Here is a 22,174-nt window from a genome sequence, read left to right as displayed (position 1 = left end):
GAAGCCCACTGCAGCCTTCCCTGGGCAGCTGTACCCAGAACCTGCCTTGAAGGGTTCCTCCCTATAGAATCAACCCATCATCTCTTTTCTGGCATCTTGTTCCAGTTCCATCCATGATCCCAAAATCTCATCATACAACCCTCACCCTAAGCCACATGCTAACACCATCCCTTGGTTGAGGGGGAGGGAAGACTCAGCCTCTTCTGCTGTGTCATCACCCACTCCACATTCCCTGTTTGCTTTAAGCCTTACTTCCTCACCCTCATGACCAGAAGGAAACTAAGAGGGCCCTTCTGCCTGGGACTCTTGAGCTAAGAACTTACCAGGAGCAAAGGATCAAGAGGCTGACTTCTTGCATCCCTTTGGGGCACTCCTGGGGCCCTGGAAGTGACCTCAATCTCTCCAGAGCCAAAGGGGCCCCCTCCCTTGTCACCAGGCAGGAGAAAACTCCACTCAGGCTCCCAAAGCCCCAGAATTCCCCAGCTGTCCTCCTAGGGGAATTCTTCCCTATCTTTTACCTGCAGGTAAGTAAAGATGGGTGGTGAGGGAAATGTCTGTCCCTTCTTTTATAGCAGGAAGAAAACTGAGCTAGGATTTGCCAGACCAGGATTCTAAGTGCTAGTCTGTTATCAACTTCCTGTGTGACATTTGGAAATTCATTTACATCTTGGAGCCTCCTCCATCTGAGTTATAAAATGAACAAACAGGGTGAAATGCTCTCTAAGCATCCTCATACTGTGCATGTCAGGGAGTGACATGGAAATATTTGGGCAAATATTTGATAGAGGAATTAATTGTACTTTTTCATCCCTGCTTTTTCTGCCTTTTTGTCAATCATTTTCATGGATTAAAGGTGAATAATTTAAAAATATTTTACCTTAAACATTTAATTAGTCATTTGATAAATCTATTTTTTCCTATGTAATGGGGGAGGGTAGAGTCCACTTTTCTCTGTTAAGATGTTAGTCTTTGGGGGCAGACAGACCTGAGACTGAGTTCTGCCTCCACACTTACTTAGTTGTGTAACCTTGCAAGACATTTCACTCAGTCTAGGTTCCTTCAGCTACAAAACAGGGACAATAGGTCTCCTTCAGAATGTTGGTGCAAAGATTAATAAAATCAAATGAAATAAAGTGGTTGAGCATCCATAGCATGGGGGCCTCAGTAAACTGGGGTGAGGGCTGAATGGGGAGGGTTGGAGGGATTGAGCAAAAAAGAAAAAAAGAGAGAGAAAAAATGCACAGACAGCAGTGTGGTGATTGCAAGGGCGGTAGGGGTGGGGAAATGGAGGGATTGAGCAAAAAAGAAAAAATAGTTTAAATATTTTTCATTCAAAAAGTTTTATAAAAAAGATGCTTCCTGACTTCACATCTGTCTCCACAGAGCAAATGTTCCTGCAGAACACTCTCAGGCCAGCCAAAACTAAGTGACATGGTATAATGGAACCAATCCCATGTCCATTGGGAGGCAGGAAAGACTTTTCTTCTGTGAATGGCAAGGTTTATTACACAATCCCAGACAGCCTGGCCCCTTAAGATGAGCTTCAAACTCAAGACCACAGGATGGGCCTGGAGTCAGCTGTTATCTCCTATACTCTAGATGTGCCTCCTGTATTTACAGCCTAGTAAAGTGAACCCAGGAGGTTCCAGACTCCCCTGGCCAGTCTATCCCAGATGATACAGGCTGTGTAATCATCCCAGGATCCAGCCCCACATTTGTCCATTCATTCAGGGCATACCTGAGCAGTCCTTTTGTTAGCCCACAAACATGTATTGATCATCTACTAAATCACGGTGGGTAAATCACTATGGAGGTGGAGGTAAATAGAACTTGGTGCCTGCCCTCAAGAGCTTGGGAATCTAGTGGGGGAGATAGGTTAACAGTGAGCTAACCTATACTGGAAGGCAAAATAAACTGTGTAACAAGGTCAGAGCAGAAAGACAAGAGCAATGCATTCCACCTGTGACAGGGAGCAGCCAAAATTTTTCTCCAAGCAGGGCATCTCTGACATGATCCTTAACCAATGAGCAGACTCTAATTAGGTGGAGGAGTGAAAGCAGGCATTCTAAGCTGAGGAAGAGGCCTAAGGCACAGTGGCCTAAAAGCATGAATGGTGCATGGCACTGGATGCAAGCTGTGGGAAGGAAAGAGAAATGTGGCTGATGAGAGGAGCCACTTTAGAATGAGGGCCAGTATGTGTTTTCCCCACTGCAGTGCATGGTGGCCTACAGACATAGGCTCTGGAGTCCAATAGCTCTGGGTTTGAATTCTGCAGTGCCACTTCCTAGCTTTTTGACCTTGGCCAAGTCTCTTCACCTCTCTGTGCCTCAGTATCCTTATCTGTAAAGTGACTGTCATGAAGGCTGCTTGAGATGAAGTATATAAAATACTTAGCATGGTACCTATTATTCAAATTGCTCTATAAGTTACATTAGTAGTTTCACTTTTAAAAAAATGAGATCCCAGGAATAAAGATTACAACTACATTGTTTTAAAGGCTGAAATCAGTCTAATGCACTGGGTTATCTGCAGAGTCCATTTTCAATTATTTATTTGAAAGACAGCAAAGAATATGTCGTTCCTGGCTTTTGGAGCCTAAATGCCCTGGGCTGGAGTCCCAGTACTTCTACTAACCAGTTGTGTGACCTTATTCAACTTAACCTCTCTGAAACTCAGTTTCTGGATCTGCAAAATGGGATCAACAGGGTTGCTGAGAAGCTTAAAAGAGATAACAGATGGAAAGTTCCTGGCACAGAGGAGGCAAGCAGCCACAGGCAACAATTATTGCTTCAACTGAAAGCTCTTATCTCCCAAACCTTCTGGCTTTTAAGGTTCCTTTGTGGAAATTGGAAAATGTGGTCATATTAGAGCCATAAATTGGAACACACTCCCACACAAGGCCAGAGATAAAGAATGCTCTGTACCCAACTGGAGTCAGATTAGCAAATCCTCCTCCCAGCCTTGCACAAAGGGACCGCACTTTGTTCTAATGGCCTGATCCAGGCACCTTTACATAATCCATTCCTTTAACTATTTTTTTGTTGGAGTTCTAAGATCTACTCTTTGCCCTATTTGATCCACCGCAGTAAGTCCAACTGCAGATCATCTAATTTGGTGAGGAAGCCAATTTAAACAGAGAATAGTCTCCTGAGACCCTGGGTTACATGTCATGGGATTGGGGAGCAGAAGCAAGAGTCTAAAGGAAACCCAAGAGCAACTGTGCATCACCCCTGACAATGTGAGGTGAACCTTCTACTCCCCCCCCCCACACCTGTTCCAACCACAAGAGAAAGTCCACGGTCTTCAGATGGAAGGTTCTTCATCTCCAAATCTTAATTGTTTACTTCAAGGAACTCAAAGTATTGGGGTTGTAAATAAGAAGGCAGAAAGGAGCAGGTGAAGTACCTCAGCAGACTGAAGATGAACCAACTCAGCATTCCAAGGGCATCAGATTCTTCATTTACTTTCAAGCATCAGGAGTCTAGAACAAGACCCACAGTGGGCCTGCTAGCCACAGTTGACATAAGGGAAGTAAAGACCTGCTCTTCAAGAGCCAGAAGTAATGGAAAATGGAGCAGGTTTCCCAGCCCCTGGCTTCATGACCCATTCACTCTGGGCAGTCCTACATGCTGTTTCCATGGAGTTTCTCCTTCTCTGGGGTCAGTGATGGCAAACACAGCAAAGGATAGGTCCCCTCAAGAGCTCACAGAAGGGCAACCTAACAACCTGTCTTGAAGCCAGGAAATGAAAGAACTCTATCAGTGGCAGAGAGCTGTGGTTGGGGGTTAGGTCAAATTGTGTTGAGAACACACTTATTTTTCAAGTTCAAGTTGAAAGAGGAAGCTGTTACAAAGAAAGACTGTAGAGGAGTGGTTCTGAGCCCCCCGACTCGTTTGAAAATCTACCAAGCTGTGAACTCAGAAAGACACACAGAGTCGAAATTCTTTGCCAATAGCTTTAGGAAGAACCTTCCCTGGAGTTGCATCTCATGACAGATATGCTGTGGTCAGGTACATTGGCAGTGGCCAACTCACTTATTACCATCAGCATGATGTGGTGTTTTTGACAGTGGTTCATAAACCTCTATAACCCAGAATTCGTAATGGCACCATTTAAAAATATAAATCACACTCCACACCCTGGTTCTAGTAAACCCAAATGCTCCAGAGGTGGGTCTCAGAAATCTGCATTTCTCACAAACTCTCCAAAATGATTTTGAAACAGCCAGACTTGGCCTATACTTTGGTTAATAGTATGGGTTCTGGCACCACATCTGGTCCAAATTTTGGCTTCATCTTTTAACTTCAGGCATCATTTAACCTCTGAGTCTTATCTCCTTCTGGGTTCATAGGCTGTAGAAATAGTTTTACTTTTATAAATAAAGTGGCAGCTTGTTGTAGTATAAAAAACGTGTAAAACTAGAGAAAGTGTCTCTGTTTCCTCTTAGGTACAATAAATATGGAAAAAGTTGCCCACAACTTCCCCCACCACCACTCTCCCTACTGCCTCTTCATTCCCTCCCTCTGCACTACCAGCTTGCCAAGACTGCTGTTGATAAGGTTTGAGACCACCAATGTAAAAAGGCTCTCTAGGCAGCTCAGTCGGGCAAGTATCATTTGAAGAACAACAGACTTGGGTGCAAAATAGGATGCTGATAGTTATTTGCTGTGTGATTCCAGGCAAGATACCTAACCTCTGTGTCTGTTTCCTTATCTGTAAAATGGAGATAGTAATCCTTGCTCACTAATTCTATATAATTCCAAATGGGCCCTTCCATCTCCATTTTGGCTCTTCTCCACTAACCCTCAGTCTGAGAGGAGAGAGGGGTATTTACAAGAGGCAGCCTTTGAAATCAGACATGACTTGAGCAGGAGCTCTACATTTCCTAACTGTATGGCCTGGGCGCTTAAGTCCCCTGTCTGTTAAATGGGCATGCTGCTGTCTCCTTCTCAAGGCTGCTGAGAAGAGTCAATGAATGTTCATGCAAGCACACTTGCACGCAGAAAGCGATCAGTAAATGTTTTCCCCCTCCCCCTTATACAAATGTGAGGAACTGTTATTGTTCACTTGATTTCTATCCTACCTCGTGTTTAAGGAATCCAGGCGCAAAGCGCGAAGGAAAGTGAGGTAGGGGGTGAGAGGGAGAAGGGAAGCGAGGGGAGAAGCAGCAAACTCACGAGTAAAATACAAATCAGCCGGTTCCGTGCGTCCGAGCTGCACCTGACACCGCGCTGGCTCCCGCGCCTGTGTATCGCAGCCCCCGCCCGGTGGCTCCCCACCTTATGCTAGCAATGGCCTCGGGAACCGAGGCTGCGCGGGGAGGCCGCCTCCGCGCCCCACTGATTGGCTGAGCCTCCCGGCTCATCACACTCTTTTGTCTCAATGGGCAAAGGCTGAAAGAAGCCGAGGCTGTTGGGAAGGCCCAGCGTGTAGGCAGGGGCGGATAGGGCTGCTGTGGGAATCGTGCGGCCTCCACTCAGCTCCCTCTTTCTGGGCGGCAGGGAGGAGCAGCTTTTTCTAGCATCCCCAAGTCGCTTAGCGGCCGGGGAGGCATCATCCTCCCCACCCTCTTCCCCGCCCCAGGCCCTCGGAGACCCCAAGGCAGCAACCACTGCGGTCCACGCGGGACCATCCGCTTTCTCTCTGCCGAGTACAGATAAAGAAAGAGGGTGCGGCTGCCCAGTTCGGAGAGAGACCCAAAGGGAAGCCCCATCAGGACTGGGCGGCTCCATGTTTGGTGAATCGAAAACTGCGAGCCAGGGGAAGAGCTCTCTCTCCCCGCAGCTCGGCTACGCTGAGGGAGGAGGTGGGGTGCCAGTGAATGCTGCCTAGTGGGTAGGATTTGCCTGGATTGAGAAGGAGGCATCTGTTGGTGGGGGGGGGGTGAGGGGCGGGGGAAGAATCGTTAGCTATCTGCCTTTAACCTCTTTGCATCTCATCATTTCCTGGGGAGGAATATGTAGGTGCCTGTGTCCAACTCCTATTCCCTTTCTTGGTGGCAGCCCATCGTAGCCGAATGAGAACTTGAACGCTGTGCAGCTGATTGCAGAGCTGGTAGGCCGACTATTTCCTTGGGGAACTGTAACGGAGGGGTCGCTTTGTCTTGTATTCATAACAGGGGAGAGGGAATTTTCCATCTGGCTACAGAGGAGGTTGGAGGGGGAGACCAGGATGAGGGAATGAAGCAGCTTCTGACTCTCCTCTTCCCTGCCTTGCCCTCTGTGATGATGCAGTGTTGATGGCCTGAGGGCTGGAGTAGTCAGCCTCCGTTGGTTAAAGGTTGATCTACCCTGTTACCGAATTTTCACACACACTGAGGGCGCCTGTTGCAGAGACTGGATGTGAAATAAAAGCATGCACTTGTTTTGGAGCCCAGGTAAGAATCTGAAAAATAGCGGGCAAACTTTGAGAAGGGGCTATAGTTGAAACCTGAGATCAAGAGCTTAATGGACATCTTATTACCACAAACCTGTGAAACTTAGGCCATTGTATTCTATTTTGAGAGCCCAGTTCAGATCCATACATTATTTTACCTGAAATTAGAAGCTACAGTTTGCTCACCTTCCTCCCTTCTGGAGAACTGGCAGAAAGGGATGGATGTGGCTCTGAAAAGCATCCTTGCTAGCAAGGGATACCTTCTAGCTCCATAAGGTTGTAATCAACAAGTTTCCTGCAGGGTAATTTTAGGGCGGTGGGCAAATATAAAATGTACTGCAGGGCATTCAGGAAAGTTGAGAAAGTTTACAGCGAACTGCCCCTGAGGTCTACTACCTTGTTGACATCCCCCCACCTTTTCTTTACAGTTCCTACTGAGGGACAAGTGTTACAGAAACAGGGGTGTCCAAAAACCCCCAGAGCTTGCGGCTGGGGGATGGGGAGAAGGAAGCAGCTTTCAGGATGCCTTCAAATGTTTGAGGCTAGGGGCTAGTGTCTTTGTTATGCAAAATGGCTTTAATGCATCCAAGGCCTCAGGTAGATGGGAGGGGGCTTGGACCCTGGGATGGTATGGAAAAGGCACACAGAGCCTGCCTGAGGTTCTGTGAATGGTCAGAACTGGTTGCCACACCCACTTCATCACAGGACGCAGTCAGGGATTTAAAAATAAGTGGCAGACATTTTAGCCAGGCTGACCATGCGAATTTAACAACTGACAATGCAGTTTTAAGGAAAGGACGTAACTTGCTGCTTTGAAAAAAAGGAACGTTCTCCATGTGGATTACAAAGGACTAACCATGCAGTTTACAAGGAGGCTAAGAATCCACAAGGTTCTGGATTAAAAGCTTGTGGACCCCATAACACAGACGATGTCTCCCCAATTAGAATTGAATGATTGGCAATTACTGGTAAAGTTTTACTGTGTTTAGAAAGTAGGGAAACGGCATCTCTAACTTTCTAAAACTAGCCTGGTTTGGTAGGGGTGTAACAGAACCCCTGGGCTGCTCCAATTGAAACAGAACCCACAGGCTGTTTCATTAGGGGCCTGATTGCCCACTGCCAGAATTATAACTCTCAATACCAGAGTTTGGTGAAAAGAAAAAAGAATTGTTTATTTGCACATAGTTCTGCCTCCCCCTCCCAGACCTGGCCAGTCTTAGGAAAGTCAGAAACACCGTTTCCCTACTTCCTAGACACAGTTCAGCTTTACCAGTAGCTGCCAATCACTCAAATCTGATTGGGGAGGTCCTTTCTGTGCTGTGGTGCCCTTCAGCTCTCAATGCAGAACCGCCTGGATACTCAGCCTCCTTGTAAACTGTCTTCTTCCTGTAAAACCACATGGATCTCCTCTCCTTTTGTGAGAAACACTCACAATAAAAACTGGGACACAGGACTTGAACAGTAAAGTGAGGCCTTTATTCACGAGTCTGCAGAGCCAGGCGCACCCTCACAGCCAGGAGAATGTGCGCACCAAGTAGACAAAGGAAACTGGTTTTATAGTCTTAGCTTCCCCACCCTGAAATTGCCACCCTAAAGTGATTATCTTCTCCACCCTAAAATTGCCACCCTAAAGTGATTATCTCTCTTGCCCTAAAGTGAGAGCGATTAGCTTCCCCGCCCTAATGCAATTAGCTCCCCCTCCCCTCTCCTTCTTCCCCGTTTCTCCATTACTGGTTACTTCGGAGTTACAATCTAACACGGTTATCTAAATGCCCCTTCTGTGGTTTGTAGATATGCCAGTGCTGTCAGCTCCCTTCTCATAGATCCTCTAATTACATTTGCCCTTTGTTACTAATGACTTTTTACTGGTTTGGGAGTCACTATGTCCTTATTTCTAACAATTCCCCCCTGTCTTTTTTTGGAAAATTGACTACTCAAACCGTTCTATTTATCCCTTCAAATCTAAGGAGGATTTCTCGACTTTCTTCCTCATAGTTAGGATCCCCTTTGGTCTCTCGGAGGAGGAGATTATGAAAAGTTGCTGGCATCTGTTTAGTTAGTGCAGTCTCAATTAGCCTTTGAACCAAACCTCTGACGCATGGAATAATACAGCAGCCTAAAGCTGTTAGGACACCTGCTACCACTATGAGGGATACCAGAGCTGATGAGATCATTCCTTTCCAGTTGCCAAACCAGTTTTCTAACCATCCTGTTATGGGATTGTCAATACCTGAGTTTTCCACCAGCTCATCTGCTAAGGTAGTTAGTCCCTGCAGGGCCTTAGTGATAGATCCATCAGGGGCTGTATTATTAGGGATAAAGGTGCAACACTGCCCCCAAGCATTACACATACACCTCCCTTTTCTGCCAACATCATATCCAGTGCCATCCTGTTCTCCCAAGCCACTCAACTGGTGGCATCTAATTGTTGAGCGATTCCTTCTATAGTATTTCTAGTATAATTGATAAACCTCTGTTGGTTATAATAAATATAGTTTATCTAATCAACAGAAGAGCACTGACTCAAACCCTGCTGCTATCTGATTTCTAGCTTTAAACTCATTTGGAACTCCTCTGGGGACTCCAATGGTGTCACTATAGATATGAGGATTATAGGATTCACCAGGCGCCACTGACATTTTTTTTTTCTTAACGGGCAGTTCTGGTTGGTTTTGGAAATGCTAGGGTAAATGGGATAGCCAATTGAACAGGGCACAGGTTCCACTCCACCTGTGAGGTAGGATTTTCCAGAGACTCCTCTGCCCACAATACCACCAGACATCTTTTCTGGGGATTTGGAGGGGAATATAGTTGCCAGCCCCACTGTGAAGGTGGCTCACATTTCTGGTATGAGTGCATGTTAGGAGTTCTTCCGCAGGGGTACCCGAATTCGCTTCCTACCTAGAGAGGCAAGAAGAGTAATTCATGGTCCCCACTGAGTATGAAGGGAGGGATTGAGTCCCATTACTCCTTATAGAGGGAAAGAGGAGAGACAAGCTTCTGCAAGTCTCGTTTCCCCATGCATTCTTATCCTAGTAGAGAGTGAGCATACAGGCCATTCCCGAGGGGTCAGAGTCCCAGCCTAGTGGAAATGGTACAACCTGTACCTGGGGTCTCCCTGTGGTACAAGCATAACAGTTGCTTTTATTCAGGGATTTAACGGTAAATTTGACCCATTCTACCCAAGCATTTGCGTCTCCATACCCAGTCTCTATCTTTAAGGTTTGTCTGAGATCTAATACCTTAAAAACTTTTCCCTTGGCTGGATTATTCTGGGGTCTTTTCTGAGGAGTTTCTGAGGTCTAGCTGGGAGAAGTTAGATTTTCTAGGGAAGGAGGAGTTGTCACTAATTGAAGACCTAGCCACCCTACTGGATCTATGCCAGATACAACCGGTCCTAAGCCATAAACTCTGGCAGCCACATGGGGTTCCTGACTTAAGGCCTGTGGCTGGTTAAGTGTTAGAAGAGGGTTGCACTGGAGAGGCTGGCAGTTTGGGGGAGGAGCTTCTTTGCTTAAAGTTATTTTAGGCAAAAGAGACCAGTTTTAAAATGAAGCCCATTGACCAACCCATACTTCACCAACCGAACCACTTAGTTCAGCCAAACTGTTGAATCTCAGGAGGCAGCAATGCAGATGGGCTTCTTAAGTGCGGCTTGTATGTACAGACAACTACTCAGGAAATGAGATCATAGGCTTATGCCCTATGAAAACAGAAAGACACACACATGTTAATTCACACAACACAATTCACAAACCAGTCTTTAAATTTGCAAGACTGTCTTATTGGGAGGACATCCAGTTGCAAGGCATTTGATATTCTTCTTGCCTGTAAATTAAGCATTATTGAAACTGTCACAGACGTGGTTTAACTTTCGAATGAAAACAAACTTTTAATTAAAATAAACTTTATAGACACAGTTAGCTGCACTAGTTTATAGTCTACCACTGAGCATTGTGATTTTCCTCAAATCACGATTTTTCTCCTTAAGATTACCCTCCTTGTTATTAAAGGGACTGCATTAAGTCCAGTGTTAATTTAGCCTGTTCATTTGCATAAATATAACAAGAGCAGCCATTGATAGCATAAATCTTTTAAGTCTGCTTAGCTGGAACTTACACAAGGAACCTTCAGGATTACCTTTAGTCTGCCCTCTGGGCACAGAAGCTGAGCCACACACCTGCCATCTGGCCTTGCCTGTAAAACCCATGCTTTTTACAAGTTCTTCAAGCTTTCCATTGTCCCTTAAGTTTCCTCCTAGCCATTTATCAGGGAAGCAACCTTCGTTTCTTCCCTAGAAAGATTGCCATGGACCGCACAACCAACCAAGATGCTAGGCCTTTCCCTTATCGGCTTTCATTAGCCTAGGCATGCCTCCTTCAGGCATGACATTCCAGTCAAAGCCTCGGCTGACATTACCACCATTAGCAACTGGTCTTATTAGTTTTATGCAAAGGAACCTTATGTCACTTCTTACTTCTTTACAATGCCAAATACTGGAGGGTTCCGGTAGGGAGAAAAATATAAAGGCGTGAAGGAAAATCCTTGTCCTTCAAAACTGCATTTCCATGCATTATACCTTCTATTACTAAAACCATACAATTTCTTCTCAAAACCTTCATAAATTTCTAACAAATTTTTCATTTACATGCTTTACACTTCTTTTGGTTCCCTTTCTTTCATGTGAAGTTTTAAAATTTCCCTGGGAAACCTCAATTTTTCCTTTCAGAGCATAAACAGAACACAAGCAGCTGAGGTTTCCTTTTCCCAAGTTTAAAGCTTCCATAACTTTCCCTTTTATTATTACAACTTTTCTTAGACCTTCTGCAGCATTCACAAACTTTCCAAATACCCTTTACTGCTTTAGATTTAACCATAACATGCTTCCAATCCTTGTTCTTTTCCACACGGTGAAGGACTGTACTCAAACTCAGTATCTGGCAGCTAAAAGTTCCTAGATTTGCAGAGATATTCTGCAGCTTTTTGAAGTTCCTGCTTCTCCTCCTCTCTTCTAACATACACTTTCTGAGCTTTCCTACGGAGTTTTTCAGTTGCTTTAATTGGCCCATTCATTTACTTTTTGCAATTTCTTACAAATATTTGGCCAGTTTCTGTTACAATGGTGACTTTTAAGAGTCCCTGTCCTACAGCACTCTCTGGATTTAGACCAGAATACTTCCTCATTTTGTCCCTGAGCTTCTGCAGTGATCAGATGGATCTGTATTTCGAATGCCTTGGAGACATTCTGTGCACGGGGAATGGACTCCTTGATTCCCCCGATGACAAGGCTCCTAAGGTCTCTCATCTGAGCCCTAGCCTCCAGCCTGTTATCCCAATCAGGGTCTATACCGGGAAACTTCTGTTAGGCCGGGACAATTTCCTGACTGGGGTGGGGGTGGGGAATGTTCCCTTTCCCATATCCTCATAGCAGCTCGTCTGATCACTCCCTTCTCTTCCCCACTGAAGATATCTAGTATAGACATTAATTCTGTGCATGTGTATATGCTGGGTCCAGGGAACTGATCTAATTATTCCGCCAGTCCAAGGGGGTCCTTTACCAACCGCTTCATATTGCGCTTGAAGTTTCTAACTTCAGTGCTTGTTGAAGGAGCATTTCACACATCCAATAATGTCCTGGGCCCATGGAGACCTCCCTAAGGGGAAACCGGCTGCTCTGAGGGAACAGGGAAGTTCTTCGGGTCTTGCTTACATTGTTTCAATTCCTTTCTTAATTTAGATAAGTTGCCACCAGCGCCTTAGGTTTCATGGGGGCGGATACTGGTGGGGTATCTGCTAGGTGTTCCTGGCCTCTTCCGTCTGTACTGTCCGTCCACGGTGCCTCTGCCCAGTTGGCTGCCGGCTGGCCAGGGCTATAAGGCAGTGGGAGACAGGACAGAGGGTCCCAGGCCTTATCTTTTTCTTTTTTACAGGGAAGAGACCTGCGGATCTGCTGGTAGGTGGTGATCAGCAGAGAGCATATTCCCTCTCTTCCTTAAAAGCTGATGCCTGGCCCTGGCTGTTGTGGCCCAGTGGACCAAGCACCAGCCCGCGAACCAAGTGTCACTGGTTCAACTCTCAATCAGGGCACACGACCAGGCCACATGCCAGGTCCCCAATTGGGGGCACGAGCGAGAGGCAACCACACAGCGATGCCCCTCTCTTTTCTCTCCAAAAACAAACAAACAATCCAAAAAAGCTGAACACACATATAAGACCAGGGCTTTACAAACCCAACATTCATCAGACCCAAATTGGGGCTAGAAGACAGATTTCTCCTAAATGGGTTCCTTTAGCCAAAGGAAACAACAATAATTTACCATTGTCTGTTTTTTCTTACTTTTCGTCAGGGGATCCTCTCCCTAATGCTCTAACATTCTTCCTAATGGACTGTTTGATGGGATGTTTGTGGGGCTTTCCTTGGCCCCACCCCTAGGCCTGGAATTTCTATTTCCCATCCTCAGCTGATTCCCGTGGCTGAATCCGGTTGTGTTCTCAACCTCCTTCACCAGAGATCTATTGAGAACGGACCCAGCGGAGAGGCACTCCACACTCGCTTACTTGCACACAGACCGAGATGCTTCGTTCGTCTCCGGCCGCTTCCCTCACAGGACAATGGACCCAGCGGAGGGGCACTCCAACCGTTTCCTCACAGGACAACAGACCCAGTGGAGAGGCACTCCGGCCGTTTCCTCACAGGACAACGGACCCAGCGGAGGGGCACTCTGGCTGTTTCCTTCATGGGACAATGGACCCAGCGAAGGGGCACTCCGGCCGCTTCCCTCACGGGAGAACGGACCCAGCGGAGGGGCACTCCGGCCATTTCCCTCATGGGAGAATGGACCCAGCGGAGGTGCACTCCAGCCGTCTCCCTCACGGGATAGCGGATCCAGCGGAGAGGCACTCCACACTCGTACCAGCCACACACACAACTCGTACCAGCCATACACAACTCGTACCAGCCACATGCACAATCAGCTTCCTGAGGATGCCCAACCACCAAGGCAGTACTTAAGTCCAATTTTCCTACCTTGGCCCGTGCACAAGGTTGCCTGGTTGCCGCAGTGTTTGCTTTTGTTTCCCCCTGCATCGATCCACTGCTGTCCCAACAAGAAGTCTCGGGTCGTTTCCGGACACTGAAGTGGGTGGGCCTTGGGTCAAGCGGGCCACCCAAAAGCAGGTAGGACATGTCTCCCCGCCTTGGCTCAGAGACCCTTCCCTTACACAGGCGGAGGATCCCAGATGAGCCCCCAAATTGTGAGAAACGCTCACAATAAAAACTGGGACACAGGACTTGAGCAGTAAAGCGAGGCCTTTATTCACGAGTCTGCAGAGCCGGGTGCACCCTCACAGCCAGGAGAATGTGCGCACCAAGTAGACAAAGGAAACTGGTTTTATAGTCTTAGCTTCCCCACCCTGAAATTGCCACCCTAAAGTGATTATCTTCTCCACCCTAAAATTGCCACCCTAAAGTGATTATCTCTCTTGCCCTAAAGTGAGAGCGATTAGCTTCCCCGCCCTAATGCAATTAGCTCCCCCTCCCCTCTCCTTCTTCCCCATTTCTCCATTACTGGTTACTTCGGAGTTACAATCTAACATGGTTATCTAAATGCCCCTTCTGTGGTTTGTAGATATGCCAGTGCTGTCAGCTCCCTTCTCAGAGATCCTCTAATTACATTTGCCCTTAAGTCCCTCTAATTGCATTTGCTCTTTGTTACTAATGACTTTTTACTGGTTTGGGAGTCACTATGTCCTTATTTTTAACATTCTCAAAACCGCATGATGAGAGCTTCTTCTTTAAGCAGCCTGGAGACCCCTTCTCCCCCAAGCCACATGGAGGGGAGCACACCAGAGCCAGGGCCAGAGAGAGAGAGAGAGAGAGCCAGAGAGCGAGCCAGCCCCAGAGCCCCAGCTAAAATGTCCACAGCTGCTTCTCTCTCCCTGACTGCGTCCTCTCACGCAGTGGGTGTTGCAAGCAGTACTGATCATTCACAGAACCCTACGTAGGCTCTGTAGGCTTCTTCCATACCATCCCACAGTCCAAGATCCCTCCCATCTTCCTGAGCCTTGGAAGTAAAGCGGATCTTTGCAACAATGTTTTCGGCCACTAGCTCCAGGCATGCAAGGGCATCCTGAAAGCTGCTTCCTTTTCCCTATCTCCCAGCTGCAAACTCTGGGGTTTGTTTTTGGACTCCCCTGTTTCTGTAACAGGGAGAGGCAAGGATATGTGTTTATGGATGTTTTAAAGAACAGAAGATTTAACAGCAGAAATCTGTAAATAATTAAATCTATATAACTATTAAATAAACAATTCTTTTTCTTTTCACTAAACTCTGGTATTGAGAGTTGTAATTCTGGCAGCGGGCAATCGGGCCCCTAACTAAAGAGCCCATGGGTTCTGTTTCAATTGGAGTAGCCCAGGGGTTCTGTAACACAAGGAAGGCAGAGCCCAGTGTGAGAAACGCTCACAATAAAAACTGGGACACAGGACTTGAGCAGTAAAGCAAGGCATTTATTCACGAATCTGCAGAGCCTGGGGCACCCTCACAGCCAGGAGAATGTGCGCACCAAGTAGACAAAGAAACCTGGTTTCATAGTCTTAGCTTCCCCACCCTGAAATTGCCACCCTAAAGTGATTAGCTTCCTCGCCCTAAAGTGAGAGTGATTAGCTTCCCCGCCCTAACGCAATTAGCTCCCCCTGCCCTCTCCTTCTTCCCTGTTTCTCCATTACTGGTTACTCTGGAGTTACAGACTCTTAAGAAGCTACACCATCGTCTCTTGAGGCTCTGTAGCTTCAGCTTCACTGGAGAGTATACCGTGTCACTCCCGAGTCGGACTGCACAACCATTCTCGGCGGTGCAGATAGACTCTTAAGAAGCTACACCATCGTCTCTCGAGACGGACGGCTGCCGACAACGACGACGACAATCTAACATGGTTATCTAAATGTCCATATTGTGATTTGTAGATATGCAGTGCTGTCAACTCCCCTCTCAGAGACCCTTTAATTACATTTGCCCTTTGTTATTGCTGATTTTGTACTGGTTTGGGAGTCACTATGTCCTTGTTTCCTACACCAGGAATGTTGCTTTGGGGATTCCTCCTGCAGATTGGGCTTTTCTGAAAAGCCTGAGCATCTTGTTATATACAGATGATCATTGATCATTCTGTCATGGCTAGCATCATTGCACCTGTGGGCAATAGCTGGTGGCAGAACACACCCTTGTTTACTTGGGTCCATTCCTTGTTGGGGTCCCTGGAAAGCAGTCCTTGATCCTTTAAGGGTCAACATGGCAGATGGAAACAAGAAGCTGTTTTCCAAGAGGGGAAGAAACCTTTGAAAACTGGCTTAATCCAAGTCAATAGGGTCCTGCCAGATTGGAATATGTCTAGGGAGGAAAAGCTCAAGTGCCTGATGAAAACCCTTAGGAGCCCTGCTCTGGAGGTTATGCATTTGCTCCAGGCAGCCAACCTCAGCCTGAGTGTAACACATTTCTTGCAGGCAATGAAATTGGTGTCTGGGGAGGGTGAAAGCAGTGTGACTGTCTCATAGTTTCCCCCTCCCAGAGCTTTTTGGTACCCCCTTCTCAGACTCCTTTGCTGAATCTTCTTTCTCTTCCTGATCCTTCCATAATAGAAAGAAAAATTAAAATCACCACAACACAACTCTGATTTATTGAAAGCGTATTTATGTGCCAGGTACCCTTTAAATGAATTCTCATAGCAATCCCATAAGATAGTTATTACTCTTATTTTCTAAATTACTATTAACTACTATTTACTTGCCACATATTTCAGGTGAGTAAAGAGGCTGGAAAATTCTAACTAGGACCAGGCAGCTAAGTCAGTCGTGGAGCCAGGGATGAGACACTTGGCCAGCTGACTCCAAAGCATATGCTCCTTGCTTGGGTTAGCTCTCAGGTACAGAGCATACTATGATGTAGGTCTTAGGTTCAGTAAGAGCCTCAAAAACCCCCACCCAATAAGTTGATTAGCAGGAAGTAAAAACCACAAACAATGACTATTGAGCAGTCCAGTGAAAAGTTCCTCAAATCTTGCAAAGCACCAGTAGGAGGTAGGAAATTTTTTACTCCCTTATTCTATTCTCCCCAGCAACATGCCCAATAAATCACCAAGTACCTTCTCCCGAACAACATACCCAACAGAACACCAAGTGCCTCGTTGTTCCCACCATTGTTCACACCGTTACCCCCAGACTCAACCCACTGTTCCTGCCGTTACCCCCAGACCAAACCAATCACTAGGCACCCCAATACCCTGTTCCAGTCATCCTCTATCCCTCCCTTTAAAACCTTGTCAGCCTGTATGCCAGCTGCTGTTCTCTCCTTTGAGACAGCCCGGCAGGTTCCTCTTAATAAATCTTGCATCTCAGCTTCCTTGGTTTCGGTTTTTACTATTTCTAACAGTAGGTACTATCACTATTTGCACATGATGCATGATCTGCACATGATTCATGAGGACACAGATCTACACACATGAAGTGATTAGTCAAATCCTAAGAGCAAGTAACTTGCATGTCACACACAAAGGTGAAGTGGTTTTTTTTTTTTTTTTAATTAATTACTTATTTATTTGTTTACTTATTTTATTTTTAGAGAGAGGGGAAAGGAGAAAGGGAGAGAAACATCTCTGTGTGGTTGCCTCTCACTCGCGCCCCCAACTGGGGACCTGACCTGCAACCTAGTAATGTGCCCTGGCTGGGAATCGAACCAGCGACACTTAGCTCGCAGGCCGACACTCAATTCACTGAGCCACAGCAGCCAGGGCTTAAGGGTGAAGTTTTTAAGGAACACCTGTTTGACCAAAAACAGGCTTTTTCTAACCTTCCCTTTTCTTTCCCTCTGGGTTTCATCTCACCCACCTGCTGCCTGGCAATCACCCCCCTCTACCCCCCCGCCCCCCTGCCTTCAGTTGCATTATCCTATTCCATTGGAACACTAAGTTGTTTCCTGCCTTTGCTTTAGGTGCAAATGGTTGTGAATTTATCACATGCAAGAGGAGACAACAGCACAAGTCAGTGGGGAAGGGATCAATTGCTAATTAGTGGTGCTAGGGAAACTCTAGTATCTGACTAGAAAAAAGATGTTTACTTTGTCCCATGACACTGAACATGAATTCCAAATTAGTTTGAGAGTTAAGTGGTGTGTGTACTAATTCTTTATTAATACATTTTGTTCTTATAAAAGTAATAAAAAGTTAAAAAACAATCTCTTTTATAATTGCAAGAAAGCAAATATTTATTAAATCTCTGTGATGCAGAGAGATCTGATCAGATCACTGGAGAGGAGTAGGGAGGGGCCTTAGGAGGAGGTTTCCCAAGGCAATGGTAAGCAGTCTATTAAAGGACTGGCTGAGAAGCAGAACACCTCCGGTGCAAATGGAATTATGGGCTAGAAATTTTGAAATAAAAGAGGGCACAGCCTGACTCTGGGCCTCTGTCTCACAGGCTCTTTCTCTTCTTACTCAAGGATGCCTGGATGATTGTGCTGCAGCTGCCTGCTTTTCCCAAACAATGGTAATTTGGATGGATTTTAGATGGGAGAAGAAACTCTGGGTATAGCCTAAGATTGGGCTGGCCTGGAAGAGGGTGGCAGGGTTATTCTTTGGGTGTTCTAGAGGGGACGAAATCCAAGGCAGAAGCCTGCCATTTTCCCATTGTGTAGCTTTTGTATCTTATGTTGTTTTAGTTTGTAAACTAACCCTATAGAAATAAGATAATTAAAAACTAACATGAGGAATTATGGGAGAACTCAGGTGTTAAAAGAGTTTAGCCTTAATGGATACGCTTAAGTGACTAATGCGTGTGGAAAATTGTTATTCCAAAATGGTGTAGTTTTTACATAAAAACTCTTCATCACCAAACCTTTGGCTCTGGAATTTTACCTAGAGGGTGGTGACGGGCAGCGGGACCCCAATTGCACTTCAGTAACAGCAATGGCAACTCTGGTGGGGTCCTAGCTGCCTGTGGCTGGTCCACCCCAAGAGAGGGACTGTGGGGTTCCCCAGTCTCTGGGAATTTTTCTGCACATCTCATCGAGGCATCAGTTGCCTAAATATACCTGGCTGCTGAAAAGAAAATGGGTTCAGAAAAAGGTCAAAAAACAAGGTTCGGGTAAGGACTGCTTTGGGGAAGCCATGTGTACAGACCACAGTTTGTGAGATTGGTTGGCAGATTTGCTTGTGAGTACTTTTTGGAATAATGGAGTCCTGGATACCAGTTTTGTTTATATGTTCTCAGGTTTCTTGGACTTTTCTGGTTATAGATTTTGGCCTGTAAATCTGGTCTAATAAGGGTGATTCTGCGCTGGCTCCTAGAGGGATCCCACTGGGTATGGTTTTGGCAGACTGGAGGTATTGATTTATTATTGAAATATTGTGTGGCTTGTGTATGTTTTGGATTGTGGGGGAAGGTAGTCTGTGCATGGTTCCCTAGGTTATTGTACCATCGACAGTTAGACAGATGGGATGAAATTACTGGCATGTCAATGTATTTATGTCATTGTTTAATAGGGTTTTGCTAGGGACAAGGAAGCTCTTGACGGTACAGAGAAGGGAGGAGGCTTCAAAACCTCTTCCCTATAGTAAAACACAGGAAGAAAAGGAGGATGAGGAGATAAACCTCATCAATGTTCTGAACCCAGGGGACCCAGTGTTGGTGGCAGGAGGAGCTTCCTCAACACCACCCCTTCACCATCTACCCTTAAAGTAGAGACCACGGGGGCAATGGCTCCACTACTATATGATAAGGGATGAGTATCCCCCTCAAAGTCCCATCAAGGCACCTAATTTGGCTAGGGAGCCTCCCTTTCTGGAGCAAGGCTTTTCCCTTTGAGGCAATATCCTATAAGTGGAGTACATCATTAAGGCCAGCCTGCTAACTACTATTGGGCTGATACTCCATTCTCCACCTCAGACTTACTGAATTCAAAGAATTCCAACCCCTCATGCAGAGATGATCCTCAGAGAATGGCAGATCTTATCGCTTCCATTTTTGCCACTTAACATCCAACTCAGGCAGATGTACTGGCTGTCTTAAATATTCTGCTAACTGCCAGTGAGAGATGGCTAGTTATAAACAGTGCTAATGAAGAGGTGTAACATCTCCACCAAGAGACTCCTGGTGGAACCCCCAACCCAGCTGGGGCAATTCTCTTGACAGCCTAATTGGAACCCAAATGGTGAGGGCCTAACCTTCCTGGAACATCACAGAAAGCATATACTGGAAGGGCTTAGGAAAGGAGTGCCCAAACAAAAGAGCCTGAATAACATGCTGTTCAACAAAGGCTGAATGAGGGCCCTTCTGAATTTTTAGAATCTTATCAGGCCTACAGGAAGCACACTGATGCTGACCAAGAGGCACCAGAAAATGTGAGGATGATGAATATGACCTTTATTGGGCAAAGTGCCCCGGATATTAGAAGGAAATTCCAGAAATTAGATGCAGCATTAGGAATGAATCCCTCTCAGCTGGTGGACATAGCCTTTAAAGTGTAGTACCCTGGAAGTAAGGAAAGTAAAGCAGGCCACAATGTTCTTAGAAACAGAGTCGAGGCCAAAGGAGGAAGCAGAACCCTAAAGGAAGGAAGAAAGGCCCACTATGTGCCAATCAGTGTGCCTATTGCAAGGAGGAGGGCCATTGGAGAAGGGAACACCCAAAACTTAAAAAAAAAAAAGGAAACATAGGATAGATTAGGTTTGAATTTACTAGAATTTTGTATAAATGAAATCACATGGTATCTATTCTCTTGTGCCTCACTTATTTGGTCAGGAAAATATTTTTTTGAGATTTATTCATGTCATTGTATCAATTGTATGAATGTAAGACAAGCCAGTAATCTGGAACAAGTGGAATGGGGAAACTAAATAGATTGTTAAATGGCCAAGCAGTTTACAGCCATCTAACAAACTGCAAAATCCTACCCTCTCTAAACCAAGGACACTTAAAGAGTAAATGGTTGACACTTCTTCTCCTCAACCAGAGGGTAAATAACTTAAAACACCCTACTCGGGGAATCAGATAGCTGAAATATAATTAGTGCCATTTGTACTAACCATACCCAAAGACAGATGAAAGACCTGGAAGACCTGGAAGACTCAAGATCCTGAATGGCAGCTACCTGAACAGTGGACTGGTCCCTATGATGTCCTGTTGACAATACATTCTTCCCTAAAGTTGGTGGGAGTCTAGCTCTGGATTCACCACACAGGGATAAAACGGGCACCTCCTGAGGAGGATGCAGACCCTAAGGCTGTGGTTGATAAAGAAAGAGAAACCTGGAGCTGTACTCCAGGACGTGATTTGAAATTCCTCTTCTGGAAAAGGATAGTGAACCTCAATACAGGGTGACGTTTCTTTTACTTTACTTATGTGCTTGGAAAGCTGTGGTCTCTTAGCTGCCAGATACTGAGTTAGAATATTGTCGTTCCCAGTGGGAGAAAAAAACAAGAGTTGAAAGTGAGTTATGGCTAAATATGAATGACTAAAGGTATTTAGAATTGTTGTGAACATTTTATACCTGGAGGAAAGGAAACCTCACTTGGGTATAATTATTCTTTGGTTGCTTGGTTTCTTTGCTTGTTTTCTGGTCTTATTGAGACTTGGTTTGAACTCTGTAAATCAGGAATCCTTTGTCTCTGCTGTTTGGCCACTGGGACCTAGAAGAGGTCATCTGTGAAGGCAGCTGGAGAGAATGCCTTTGCCTTTTGGAACCTAGGAAGGATCTTTTGGTGCCAGTGGAATCTGGCTTGGGGCAAGAAAGCATGTCTGTCATAAGACCACGTGGTTAGAGCTCATGTCTCTGCCAAGAGACTAGTGGCTACACCAGTATTGAGAGAGTGCCTCCACCAGTGGGCTTTGGGCCATTTGGGACCCGAGACAGGTTGTCTGTGGGACTGGTTAGTGGGACCAGGGGGAAATGAGGTAAGATTGTAAGGCTCCCTTCTTCTTTTGGAACTCTGTCTTTGCTTTGTATTTTGCTTCATTTCTGTTCTGGGAAAAAAAATTGAGGTTTCCCAGGAAAAGTTAAAACTTGATTGACATCAAGTGGGACAGGAATAAATGGAAGGGTATAAGGCATGGAGATGCAATTTTGGTGGATATTAGAAGAACAAGGATTTTCCTTCATGCTTTGTATTTTTCTCCCTACCTGATCCATCCAGAATTTGCCACTCTGAAGATGGCATAGCTTCTTTGCATAAACCAATAAGACCAGTTTCCAATGGTGGTTTTGTTAACCAAGACTTTGACTAGAATATCATGCCTGAAGGAAGCATGCCTGAACTCTGGTTGTTACCAGAAAGCCTTGAGAAACTGAGATTGAATTTCAAAGCTAACGAAAGCCCACTGGAGAAATTGACTCGTACCAGGTCTGGTCATGTGGTTCATGGAAGTCTTTCCAGGGAAGAACAAAGGTTGATTTTCTGAAAGATGGAAAGTAGGAACCTTAAGACACAACAGGAACATCAAAGACTTGAGGAAGGTAGGTACTGCAGGAAAAGCCAGATGGCAGGAGTGTGGCTTGGCTTCTGTGCCTTAAAGGGCAGACTAAGTTTCAATTTAAAGGTTCCTCGTGTGAGTTCCAGCAAAGCAGACTTAAGAATCTTATGTGATCGATTGTTGCTCTTGTTGTGTTTATGCAAATGAACAGGCAAAAGTTAAAACTGGACTTAATTTAGTCCCTTTGAAGACAATGAGATTGATCTTAAGGAGAAAAGTTGTTACAAGGAAAATCACAATGCTGAGGGGTGGACATTGGTCTAGTGCAGCTGTCTTCAAACTTTG

Source organism: Furipterus horrens, unplaced genomic scaffold, assembly GCF_987537825.1.
Source record: "Furipterus horrens unplaced genomic scaffold, mFurHor1.1.pri manual_scaffold_17, whole genome shotgun sequence".
NCBI lineage: Eukaryota > Metazoa > Chordata > Mammalia > Chiroptera > Furipteridae > Furipterus > Furipterus horrens.
The sequence above is the reverse complement of the archived record's forward strand: the minus strand, read 5'-3'. Positions refer to the sequence as shown.